This window comes from Triticum aestivum, chromosome 3B (assembly GCF_018294505.1).
Source record: "Triticum aestivum cultivar Chinese Spring chromosome 3B, IWGSC CS RefSeq v2.1, whole genome shotgun sequence".
NCBI lineage: Eukaryota > Viridiplantae > Streptophyta > Magnoliopsida > Poales > Poaceae > Triticum > Triticum aestivum.
Genome location: NC_057801.1, coordinates 20,595,271 through 20,607,800, shown reverse-complemented (window position 1 = coordinate 20,607,800; position 12,530 = coordinate 20,595,271). Strand labels below are relative to the sequence as shown.

At 42.5% G+C, this 12,530-nt stretch overlaps 1 pseudogene; it reads right to left on the bottom strand.

The window, feature by feature from the left end:
- Window positions 1–11,251: 11,251 nt before the first annotated feature.
- On the bottom strand, window positions 11,252–12,275 carry LOC123064423 (expansin-A24-like; annotated as a pseudogene).
- Between the last annotated feature and the right edge of the window lie 255 nt (window positions 12,276–12,530).

Genomic DNA, 12,530 nt, shown 5'->3' with positions numbered 1-12,530 from the left:
CCTGTCGTTTTTCAAAATTTGGGGTTGTGAAGCTTATGTAAAGCGTTTACAGCCAAGCAAACTTGATCCCAGATCAGACAAATGTTACTTTGTAGGTTATCACAAGGAGACAGTTGGGTATTCTTTCTACCACGCCTCCGAAAACAAAGTGTTTCTTGCAAAACATGGAGTCTTTCTTGAGAAAGAGTTTCTCACTAAAGAAGTGAGTGGGAGGACAATACAACTTAATGAGATTAGTGAATCTTCGGCAACCGTTGATATGGCTAAGGAACCGGAAGAAATTCCGCTAATTATCCCTACAACCGAGCCGGAAGTTGTCGCATGTGATGCGGAGACTTCAGACAATGTTGTAACTGAACCGCGCAGATCAGGTAGGGCTATCCAGCCACCTAAGTGGTTTCATAACGAAATCTTCATTCTTGAAGACGATGAACCTGCGCACTACAAGGAATAGATGGCGGGGCCCAGCTCAAAAGAATGGCACAAAGCCATGAGATCCGAAATGGAATCCATGTACGAAAACCAAGTTTGGAACTTGGAAGAACTTCCAGAAGGCGTAAAGCCGATTGGTTGTAAATGGATCTTCAAAAGAAAGACGAACGCGGATGGTAACATTATTATCCACAAAGCTAGACTTGTCGCGAAAGGGTTCACGCAAGTTCCAGGAGTGGACTACGATGAGACTTTCTCGCCCGTAGCTATGCTTAGGTCTGTTCGGATATTGCTAGCAATTGCTGCTTATTTCGACTATGAAATATGGCAGATGGATGTCAAAACGGCTTTCCTAAATGGAAACCTCAAAGAGGATGTATACATGATACAGCCAGAAGGTTTTGTCATTCATGAGGATGCTGGGAAGGTATGCAAACTTCAGAAAGCCATTTATGGTCTGAAGCAAGCGTCAAGGAGCTGGAACATTCGTTTTGATGAAGTGGTCAAAGAGTTTGGCTTCATCAGGAATGACGAAGAATCTTGTGTTTACAAGAAGTTTAGTGGGAGCGCAAAAGCATTTCTAATCTTGTATGTGGATGACATATTGTTGATTGGAAATGACGTGAATTTTCTTAGCGAAATAAAAGACTCGTTGAAAAAGAGGTTTTCAATGAAAGACTTAGGTGAAGCGGCATATGTATTGGGCATCAGAATCTATAGAGATAGATCAAAACGCCTGATAGCGCTTAGCCAAAGCACGTACATTGACAAGGTGTTGAAAAGGTTCAACATGGAGAACTCCAAGAAAGGCCTACTCCCCATGTCACCTGGCACAGTGCTTTGCAAGAATCAGAGTCCTCGGACTCTGGATGAGCGAGTGCAAATGAATGATGTTCCATATGCCTCGGCAGTTGGTTCTATTATGTATGCCATGCTATGTACAAGACCGGACGTTTCCTATGCGCTAAGTGTTAGCAGCCGGTACCAAAGTGATCCAGGGTTGGAACACTGGGCCGCAGTCAAGGGTATTCTTAAGTACCTCAGAAGGACCAAGGATTTACTCCTTGTGTACGGAGGTGATGAAGAGCTCATTGTAAGTGGTTACATTGATGCAGGCTTCATGATTGACCCAGATGACTTCAAATCTCAATCAGACTATGTTTTCATATTGAATGGTGGCGCAGTAGATTGGAAAAGTTCGAAACAAAAGACTGTGGCGGATTCTACGACGGAGGCAGAATATGTTACTGCTTCAGAAGCCTCCAAGGAGGCGGTATGGATCAAGCAATTTCTTGAAGACCTTGGTGTGGTTCCTAGTGCCCAGGACCTGGTGGAGATGTATTGTGATAATAGTGGCGCCGTGGCTCAGGCAAGGGACCCAAGTTCGCACCATAAGACAAGACATATTGAACGCAAATATAAACTCATTCGACATCATGTCGAAGAGGGTTTAGTGAAAGTACGCAAAGTTCACGCGGATCTGAATGTGTCAGACCCGATGATGAAGCCTCTACCACGAGCAAAGCATGAGCAACACCGGATAGCCATTGGTGTTAGGGAAGCCATGTAACTGGATTATGACTCTAGTGCAAGTGGGAGTCTGTAGGAGATATGCCCTAGAGGCAGTAATATCAGTTATTTTGTATCTCCGAAGTTTGTAATGAATGTTTAGCTTCCATGCTATAACTGCAATGATTCTCGAGTCTGCAATATCCACGAGGCTCGGAGGAAAACTCATGTGCACGTGTGGTATACTAAACGGTAAAATGTATTCCTAGTCTTGCCTCTAAGACTGGCTCATGTATTGCATGATGATCATGTTTTCCTGATCATGGGCATGTCTATGCTGGCAATTATGAGGGCACGATGTTGGTAGAACATTTGTGTTGAATCGACCCATTTTGATGTTATTCTATGAGATACATTCGTCACAAGTTAATGGTTAAATAACACAGAGAAGTTAATGTTTGCATAATTCCTTAGACCATGAGAGTATCGAGTTCCTTCATACTTGCTTCGTGAACTTTGGGGTTTGTTAAACGTCATCCGTAACTGGGTGGCTATTACGGCGTCTTACGGGTTCACGGAAAGGTATGGCAAGTAACAAGATAGCTCAAGATTGGGATTTGCTCCTCCGACGATGGAGAGATATACTCGGGCCCTCTCGGTGTAACGGTATCCATCATCGTCTGGCCAGACACATTATGATTTGATCACTGGGATGCCGGAACACGGAAACGAGAAAAGAGAACAAAACCGGTAACGAGGTAACTTGCATGGTGGACAAATTGTTGATCCACAGGAATGCAATAAATCTCACCTCGGGTGTTTGTGACATATCGTGAAACAAAAGGAATAGCTCACTGCAACGGGAGGTTCACTCGAATATTCATTCGTGTGGGTATAGGGGTCAATATGGGTGTCCACGGCTCCGATGTTGATCATTGATCGGAAGGGGTTCCGGGTCATGTCTATACTTCACCGAACCTATAGGGTCACACGCTTAAGGGTCATCTATCTGCTGAATACTAGACAGGGAGTCTGAGAGAAAATCACCGAAAAAGTTTCGGACACCGGAAAAGTTTCGGACAGCGGAATCGTACCGCAGAGAGGTCATCGGATGAGTTTCGATGATACCGAAAAGTTGTTTCGGGATATACCATTAAGTCAAATTGGTTTCGGCAAATGCCTGATAATTCTTGGAGGGTGCCAGAATCATTCTGGAAGCTTTTTGGAATTTTCTGAGATAAAAACCGGAAATGTTCCGGAGCTGCCGGAGCCACTTCAGATGCGTTTCGCAGATGAAAATCACTAAAACCGGAATTGTTTCGGAACGCGTTGAAAATTATTATGGTGGGTACTGGAAATGTTCTAAGCCCACATAAATATTTTCAGTTCGAACGGACGCTGAAAAATGTCGTCGTGAATAGTGAAAGTGCTTTTTGGGATATTTATGTGGAGCCACCTTTTTGGACTTGGTCAAAGTTCTAGAAGGTAGTGGCTTACAAGGGAAGGAACCCCATTTGGGGGGGCCCCTAGGGGTGGCCGGCCATGGGTGGTGGAGCTCCTTGGAGCTCCACATGGCATCCCATTTTACCTTAACACCCTCATGTGTGACCTAATGCATGGGGTTTTTTGGTAAAAATATGGAGGCACACTACCCCTTGGCTTTCCTATAAATAGAGGAGGTGAGGGCTGCCATCTCTTCATCCCTTGCTCTCATACACATGCCATGCATTATCTGGCTTCTTCTCTCCCTCCCACGAAAAGAGTTTCGTAGAGCCGTAAGGCTGTCTGGGTTCCGGCAGGAACTAGTTCTGGACGGCGAAGCCCTGCCGGATAGCTGACACCGTATGTGTGCAACCCCGTAGAGAGATTGTAGTTTTCGATCTTTTGCCCGAGGGGCTGTTCGAGTGTCCTCCCGAAGGGCTGTCCGAGTCTCCGTCCGAGTTTCGAGGGTCCTCCCGAAGGGCTGTCCGCGACATCGTCCGGGGGACTGTCCGACCGCCTACCGAAGGGCTGTCCGGAGAGGGAGTACATCCTCGCGGTTGGGAGGTTGTAAATCCTAGCCGCGGGGATCTGCACCGATGATCTACACTGACTCTTCTTCCGCTGCGCTTCGAGTCGGTACGGATCAGATCAAACCTTGTATGCAGTCTCCATAGTGGTCCTGGGCATGCTCGCTATACCGAAAATTTTTGTTTTCCATTGCGTTCCCCTACAATTGCACACCCCAGTATAATCCCAAGACGAAATGACAACTTCTCCAGTATGGTTCCTGGCCACCACGCCCACACTCGCAACACTTATAGCCTCCATATAACTGCGTCAATATTAATCTTAATGAACTCCGTAGCAGGAGCCTGCCAAGTCACAAAATTCTCTTGCACATCATTAGTAAAATTTAAACCATCAACCCTCTCTTTACCTTTGTTGCTAATCTCTAACTTCACACTGGGTTGACCGGACAAGAAGGGCGCCCAATAATTTTGGATGAAACTCATAAAGGCGGAGATAGTTTCCTTTCCCTTACCAAATCAAATCATTCCTTAGGTGCCATGACCTCCAAAACATGAATAACATTTGCTCATGCACCGGCGGCTTTACTTGATCCAGGAAGATAAGTAACCAATCCGGCCCAGAAAAATTGAAAAACTCTTCACCTGGCAAATTCCGGACCTCCCTACCGCCAAGCGGAGCACACGAGCCTTGGAGCAGATCACCAGTGCATGAAACACACATTCATCTTCAACACCACAAATCGAGCACAAACCATTGGTAGTTTGGTGGTGTTTAACTCTGTTAACTTGAAGCACCAAACTGTGTGTAGCAGCACGCCATGCGAAAATTTTGATTTTTTGAGGGACCTGAGCCTTCCAAATAATATTCCATATCCTCATTTTCCCCATTTACAGCACCACTTGAACTCCCTAACTCAATCATAGAGTCCTTAGTGTTCAGCACCACTCTATACGAACTCTTAACCGAGAACCCATTTTTCTCGTAGTGCCAAGCAATGAAATCTCCCTCACCCAAAGTCATAATATGCAACTTCAAAATTTCCTCGGCATCATGTGGGTGGAACATATGCCTAATAAGATTCTCATCCCATCTTTTTGAGCCACTGATGAATAACTCAGACACACATTTGACTTTTGTTCTGTTCTTTTTTGCAGAAAATTGAAGACCTGAATCTCTTGGAAGCCAATTGTCCCTCCATATATTTATATTCGCACCATCACGAACTCTCCAAGTGATGCCCTTTTTTCGCAGCTCAAGTCCATGCATAATACCTTGCCAAGTAGACAACGTCACATGTGGAAATATAGTGTCCAGCAAATGCCCATGAGGATAATATTTTGCTTTCATTTTGCACATAACGAGTCCGGAAAAACCAATAATCGCCAAGCCTGTTTCACCAAAAGGGCTTGATTAAATAATCTCAAGCCCATACCTCATTCTCCTTTGGGTCTTGTCATTTTATCCCACGCCAGCCAATGAGTTTTCTTCCTATTCTCCTCGTCACCCCACCAAAAATTCCTAATGATCTGGGATAACTCCTCACAGAGAGAAGTAGGAAATTTAAAAATACCCATGGCAAAGACCGGAAGAGCATGTACGACTGACTTAATCTGGAGTTCCTTCACTCCGCTAGAAGCATATTTTTCTATCCAGTCTGAAACCCGCTTAAGCGCTTTATCTTTTGTAGACTGAAATTTGTCGGCCTTCATATGCCCTTCCGTCACAGGTAAACCAAGATATTTATCCTCAAAACCATCAGTGGTGATTTTGAGAATCACCAAAATAGAATCTTGATCTTCCAGACTACACTGTTTACCAAACAAAATGGAACATTTATCCGGGCTCAACAATTGACCCGTCCCCTCCTCATAAGCAGCCAGAATTCATTTAATGGCCAGAGCTTGCTCCAAAGAACCCTTAAAAAATAGAAGGCTATCATCAGCAAATAATAAATGTGAAATACCTGGAGCATTCTGTTCAGCTGGAAATCCTGAATTGCCCCATTCGCCGTAGCATCATGAAGTAATAACGAAAGTGCCTCAACCACAAACAGGAACAGGTAAGGAGACAGAGGATCCCCTTGCTTGAGACCACATGAAGGTTGGAAAGAATCTAACATTTGGCCATTAAAATGCACATAAAATTTCACTGACGTAACACATATCATAATCCATTTAACCCACACTGGAGCAAAACCATATGCACGAAGCATACTTTCCAAGAAGAGGTAATATCACTAGCAGTCACAGAACTTCCGTTGGATGTTCAATTTGATGCTAAAACTTGTAAAATACGGATTTATCATCATCTAACTTGCTGTTTGGTTCAAATACAGTGATTTCTACTATATCCGAGCGTAAACCCTGCCTGCATGGCATGCTAGCGTGCCCACATGTTAGTAGCTTGGAGTAAAATTTTGCAGATAACTCCCTAGATTTCTAATTATGCAAAAAAGCTTAAGTGAGACCCACTTGTCACTAAACATTAGAAGAGGAAAATGATAAATATCATGTGGTTGTGCCGGGATATTCAAACGAACGCCCTTCAGAAGGCACAGACACACACACACCAGGTGTGCCAACGCGCCCATCGGCATTTGTTTAATCAGAAGGATATATAATTTCTATAAGCCTTCAGTTAGAACACCTGGGCTTCCTAGCACAAATGGGCTATGATCAGTGAAGCCCATTTTGTATGCTTCATTTTTTCCTAGAAATTTGTATGTAAACTATGATTGTCCCTAAAAAATGTAAATTATCATCTCAGTAATGAGAATATATTTATGGATTACAAAAATGTTTGTATAATTTAAAGTAATCAAATATTTGCAAAACCACAATTCAAAAATATTATACAAAAATTGTGCCGCTCATAGATGAGTGAATTTTTTAACATTAAAATAAGGGAGCCGCTAGGTCTCGGACCCACGAGGCCATGACCAATGACACCCTTCACGCTCTATTGTCTATATATATACATAAGATGATTGGTAAATCAAAAAGTTTCATATAAGCCAAAAATATTTAGTAAAACGTAAGTAATAAAATTTTGTTCAAATATTTGTATGTTAAAAATATAATACATACAAACAATGATTAGTGAATAAAATATTTAAATACAAACATGTGTAATTACATGGAAATTATGAATATGTAATTACATGGAAATTGTACTATACGAGTGTGCATATAATTATCGAAATGTTTTTATAATCAAAATAATATTTTGCAATTGTAATTTTACAAATATTTTATTATTTTAAATTATACATACATTTTGTAATTCATATATATTGTTTTAAATATATAAATATTTTGAAAATAGCACATGAACAATTTTGAAAGTAATTTATTTCATGTGTATTAACACTATTTATAACACAAATACTGAAACATTATTTTTCTGACCGAGATCATAATTTACATACTATGTTCAAATTTCTAGAAAAATCAAAGGCACAAAATGGGATGCACTGATTTTAGGCCATTTGAGCTGATAAGCCCACGTGTTGTGGAGATAAGGCGTAGTTATCCTAATGAATCTCTTGTAAAAACAGTTATCCTTGTGGAACATTCACTAGTAGAAAACAGGGTTTTGGTCCTGGCCAGATCACCCGATCGAGTTACGAACCGGGACTAATGGGTGCATATGTCCCGGTTCGAGCGGCCAGGGAGCCGGCCGGGCCTCGGTAGGCACTAGTCCCGATTCGTCTGACCCATTTAGTCTCGGTTCTATACACGAACCAGGACCAAAGGTCCTCGCTCCTGGCGCAACCCCTTTAGTCCCCGTTGGTGGGTGGAACCGGAACTAAACGTCTGTCTTCTGTCCCGATTCTAGCCACCAACCGGGACTAAAGAGATGCCTATATATATATGCTCGCCCCTGCCCGCTCACTCCTCTGTTTTTTGGCCGGCCGGCGTGTGGGAGGTGTGTGCTGCTTTGCTCTCACCTCCTATGCACATGAGGTGTTCGATGAAATGCCCGAGCCACACTTAATCTTTCTCCTCTCCAAGCTTGACCTCCAAGCTTCATTTTCCCCATGATTTGTATAGGTTTGGCGGTCCGTCCCGTCCCATCCCCGTCCTCACCGTCGTTGATCGCCCGCGCCGATCTAGTCGCTTGCACCACCGTGGTCAGCCTCTTGTTCTTATATTCTTTGTAAAAGAAAACATTCTTACTTGTATGATTTAGATAGCTACTTGTGTAACTTTCTTACTTTTATTATTGTTTTTATTATATAGTGCCATGGTTTTGGTATCCTCCCCCGTCGGCTCTTGTCCGGTCTATGATTAGGTTGTGGTATATTATCTTTTACAACTATTTGTTTCATTTAGTGTTTATGACAATTATGCCGACCAACGTGACATAGATGTTTTTTATCTAGGAGGGATGTGAACCAGAAATTCCAACAGACCCTCTTGTCGAGAGTTTGAATTTTGTTGAAAAAGAAAACAATTATTTGAAAGAAAAATTGAAAAGAATTGAAGAGGAGAAGATGAAATTGGAGTTGCATGTTGCCGATGTCGTCGATGATCACAAGATCCAGATGGATGCAATGCGCTTGAAGATTAGAAAGATTAGAAAATATGCCATTGATAATGAGGCTTGGTATCATTATACTGTCGGATCAATTGTTACCTTAGCTGTGATTTTGATCACATTTGTTGTTACATTTAAACGTTTTACATAGTTGTATGTTAGTTTCAATGTATGTTTTAATTAGATGCTCTAGAGAGCTGTATATTGTTCTATGAGAACTATGTATGAACTTTATGTATTTAATTTTTCAGTAATAACATTTGATCACTACTGTACTTTGGTTTTAATGTGATGATGAACTTGTATTAATTTGATCACTACTCTATTCATGATGTTTTATAATGGTTTTTGATATACTTAATTATATAATGCACGCAGATGAACCGGCAATGGATGTACGGTGATCAACGCACCTCCGACTACATTGACGACATGCATAATTTTCTCGAGGTGTCTGAGGCAAACAAGAGGAATGGTTTTATGTATTGTCCATGTACTGTTTGTCGGAATACGAAGGATTACTCTTCCGCGGAAACCCTTCACTTGCACCTGCTTGAGAAGGGTTTCATGCCACACTATAATGTTTGGAACCAAGCACGAAGAAAGAGGGGTTATGATGGAAGACAATGAAGAAGAAGAGGATGATGACAACTATCCTATGTTCCCTAAATACGATGATACTGCAACGGGGGATGCTGAAGATCAAGAGGTACCAAATGTGCCCGATGATGATCTTCGTCGGGTCATTGTTGATGCACAGAGAGAATGCAAAAGTGAAAGGGAGAAGTTGAAGTTATATCGCATGTTAGAGGATCACACAAAAGGGTTGTGCGCAAATTGCGAAGATGACAACACAAAGCTCGGTACCACACTGGAATTGCTGCAATTGAAGACAGACAATGGTGTATCTGATAAGGGATTTGGCTCGCTACTGAAAATAATGAAGAAGAAACTTCCAAAGGATAACGAATTGTCCGACAGTACGTACGAAGCAAAGAAGGTTCTATGCCCTCTAGGATTGGAGGTGCAGAAGATACATGCATGCCCTCTAATATTATGTGTCATTGGATGGGTTGGTAGACCAGGGGCGCACCTTCTGAAGGTGGTGAGTTCAAGTCAGGGCAAAACTAAACGATATTTATCACTTTTTTACTGACAGATGGGACTGACCTTGGCTTTTCTGCATAATTGGGAAAATTCGGGTAGTTATCTAAGAAACATTTACTCCAAGCCACTAACAGCCACTGCCACGTTGGCATGTCACAAAGGCAAGATGTACGTCCGGACATGTAGAAAGTACCATATTTGCACAACACAACAAGTTAGATGACCACAAATCCGTATTTTACAAGTTTTAGCACCAAACAGAACATCCAGCGCAAGTTCTATGACTGCCGGTGATATTACCTCTTCCAAGAACCTCCAGTACACATGATCATATGCCTTGGCTAGGTCCATCTTGTACACACAGTATTCACCCTGGCTATCTTTTAGCGTACTCAACGAATGCATAAATTCAAAAGCTATGAAATTAATCTTTCGGGAATGAAGACTGTTTGGGTAGGAGAAATCATACCCTCTAACAATCTTTCAGGAATGAACGCACTTTGGATGTTCTTCTATGTTTAATGGTGTACGTACCATATATACATACCAATACAGTGTCATTTTTTTTTACTGAATGCATCATATAATTGAATTTTAGGAATACTCAAATTACAGAATGAATCTGATCTTACATACACCATACGAGTTACACGGTGAGTATCAAGAAATTGTCACATAGAATAGGACCGGTGCTACAAGTACAGCCCCACTAAGCATCACAATTTGCATTTTACGCAATGCATAATTGTCAGGAATCTGTCATGATTAACTGGTCCACACACATTGTTCATTTCAACTACAAGTTTCTAGGAAATATTTGCCCAAAGTTCCACCCCCGGCACAAGTTTGTTGTACATAAGCTTTTGACCATCAGTGTTTGTTAGTCTAAAGGAAAGCATCATGCAAGTGAAGCTCGCCAATGAGCGCAAGCAGGCGCCCCATTTGCATGCCATTGGCGTCCAGTCGTGGAAATTCGTGGAGCTCTCGACATTCGTGGACATCTTTGAACGTTGAGTGGGCTGGTCTATCAGGTTATTATAGTAGCAACCACCTTATATATAGACCTATCGGTGAGTAATAAGAACTGATAATTACGTTTGAATTGAGGAGGGTTGAGCTAGAATTGCAAAAAGAAAAAAAACTTATTGTTACAACGTCTTCTACAAAACTTTCAACTTATAAAATAGGTTGTCTAGAATGGACTTGAACGATAAAATTTTGCATCAACAATTTGCATTATTCAAAACATACTAATAAATAATCCAAGACAAGTGATTATTTTGTTTTTCTCCTCAGCTCTTTTGTTCATTTCTCAACAAAACAACTATATATGTTGTGTAGCAGTACATATTTCTGGTTTATACATGGATATTTTTATGTTCTTCTATGCAAATGGCGTACCACTATGTAGATATCCAGACAATGACATAATCTGTTTACAGAATGCATCATATAATTGAATCTGAAGAATACGAAATCAATAAAATTAATTGGATCTATATACACATTACAAATTACACAAATGAGTATATAAAAATTGAATGGTAACATTAGACTAGTGCTATAAGTAACATACACATTAAGCACCATAAAATCCATTTCATCGCAATGCTGTGTAATTATTACAAATCCATCACTTGCCCTGGTAAATTAATTGGTCAGCAGATGTTGCTCAGTAGAATTGCAATTTGCTAACAAATGATTGCCCAAAGTTCCATCCCTTTGGCACAACGTTGTTGAACACAAGTATGTGTCCATCGGTGTTGGTTAGCCTGAAGGAGAGCATCTTGTTGGTGAGGTTCGCCAGCGAGTGCCAGTTAGCGCCCCAATCGCGTGCCATAGGCATCCAGTCGTCCGAATTGGAGCTCTTGACATCCATGGACTTGATTGAGCCTGCTGCAGCAACATTGCTCACAAGAACAAGATTAAAATAATCATGACCATTGATTCTGAACTTCACGCCACCCCGCTTCACGCACGGAACTCTGCATTTGTATGGCAGTGGGCATAGGAGTTAAAGTTATGTGGCTTCGGTGACTTCGAACTAATTTTTGGACTTATAAGAGGCGCATATATACCTCTGGTACATGACAGGGATGATGCCACCTCTATAAACACCAATCTTCTCCCAGGCTGGCTGGGCCATGTCGAAGTGTGGCCGTGACGGGTTGCACCAGCCTCCGTTGTCATTGGGGAGGGCGTCATTGGGCGGGCAGAAGTTTGTGGCAGTGACAGTGACCGTCACGCCAGGCTTGCAAAACAACAGGTCTGCTCGCTTCCGGTCGCATGCGATCTTGTAGCACTGCCCGCACGCAGCGCCGTCATTGAACAGCACGGTGCTCAGAACCACCGTGCGCATCCCGTACCCTTCAGAGAAGAGGTTGCCGTACCCGCAAGCGCCACCTGCAATACATAGAACACATCGCAAGTGTAAGTGCAGATAAGAACAAGATCAAACGGGCATGCACGCACTAGATTGCTGTAGAGGCGTGAGTTGAATGATTAGTTGATTACCCATCGTGTCGGAGGCGTCTGGTGCCGCCGTAGAACGTCGCATGCGCCTTCTGCCAGACGAAGGGTTGCGGCGATGTCGTGGTCGGGTTGTCCGCGACCACAGAGAGCACAAAGCCGATCGCCGCCAGCAGCACCCCTGCAGCAACTCGAGCCGGAGCCATATCTGCCGCTAGCTGTGTCAGCCCTTCAAGTATCTGTGGATGCGTTTGCTGGTGTGTGATTTGTTGCTGACGGTTGTGAGCTGCTGTGGTGATCTGATGATCGTTTGTTTATATAGTCCTCACTATTTGTGCGTACGTCGCTGGAGGATTCTGCAAGGCATGTAGCTAGCGTGCAAAGGTGCCTGGCCATGCAGCCGTGCCATGCTTGCGTTGCAATCAAGAGATATATGTACAGTATATGTACGTACGCGCAGA